Here is a 1,043-nt window from a genome sequence, read left to right as displayed (position 1 = left end):
GCGGGGTCGGCGGCAGCCGGGCGAGCCTGTGACTCCCACGTGGAAGAGGGAAAACAGCCTCCTGTGCCCAGAAAGTGCTAACTATCTGGAGACGAACGCGGGCTTCTCTTTTTCTGGGTGCGGAGAGTTAGAGCAGACGCCACCATGTTTTAAGTGTTTTTAAATGTATGGATTCGGGGTGCAGAGGAGTTCGGAAAAGCACGTTTCGCAGTCTCTGCATTTGTTACGATTCAGCTCTTTGTTGTGTGTATGGAGCCTAATTTTAAGAGGGCTGAGGTACCCCTAACAAAAACAGGCTTGATTGCTTCACGTGAAATGCATTTTCAAGAAGTCACAGTGACATTCAAAAGGGAAAAACGTGTCATTTGCTTTTAAACCCTGGTTTGGAGCAAATAATTGCAACCCACGTACGAAACTCTCTCTTTTCCTTTGTGAGCCATGTGGAAAAAGTATCCCTAGCCAAACGTCACAGTGTTTTTAAAATGAAGATTTCCAACAAGTGCTCGCGGGTCTTGAAGACAAGACCAAAGTCATTGTGCGTGAAAACTCATGAAGAAATAATTTCAGTCCTTGGGTCCAAACCTTACTAGGGCAAGGGAGTAATTTACACTTAGACTTATAATAGACTTTGCGGAAATTCCATGTAAAATACCCATTACTAGTCTGTGTATGCAGCACTGTTTCCCAAGGTGGATTTTTAAAAACCAATTAGAATTGATCTCTAATGGAATATTATATTTACACGTCATCATGAAAACATAATTTGACAAGAGTTTTGAATTACAAGGAAGAAGTTAACAGATGATGTTCATAAACAGCGTCTGTCTGCAGAGAACCCTAAGAATTAAAGGTAGTGATGGTTGAGATTTTGCATTTGAAATACTATAGAAGTGGTTTGCATTTTAACACTTTCATTTTGCGGATCTTCTTCCTAAACCTGCATTTCCTCATGGAACTCATTCAATTATTTTGAGGTATAGGTAGAAATTCTTATATAAGAAATCATTTGAGGTCTAACTATGGAAAGGTTTGATCAGAAAAAA

Source organism: Myotis lucifugus, unplaced genomic scaffold, assembly GCF_000147115.1.
Source record: "Myotis lucifugus unplaced genomic scaffold, Myoluc2.0 scaffold_132, whole genome shotgun sequence".
Classification (NCBI taxonomy): domain Eukaryota; kingdom Metazoa; phylum Chordata; class Mammalia; order Chiroptera; family Vespertilionidae; genus Myotis; species Myotis lucifugus.
The sequence above is the reverse complement of the archived record's forward strand: the minus strand, read 5'-3'. Positions refer to the sequence as shown.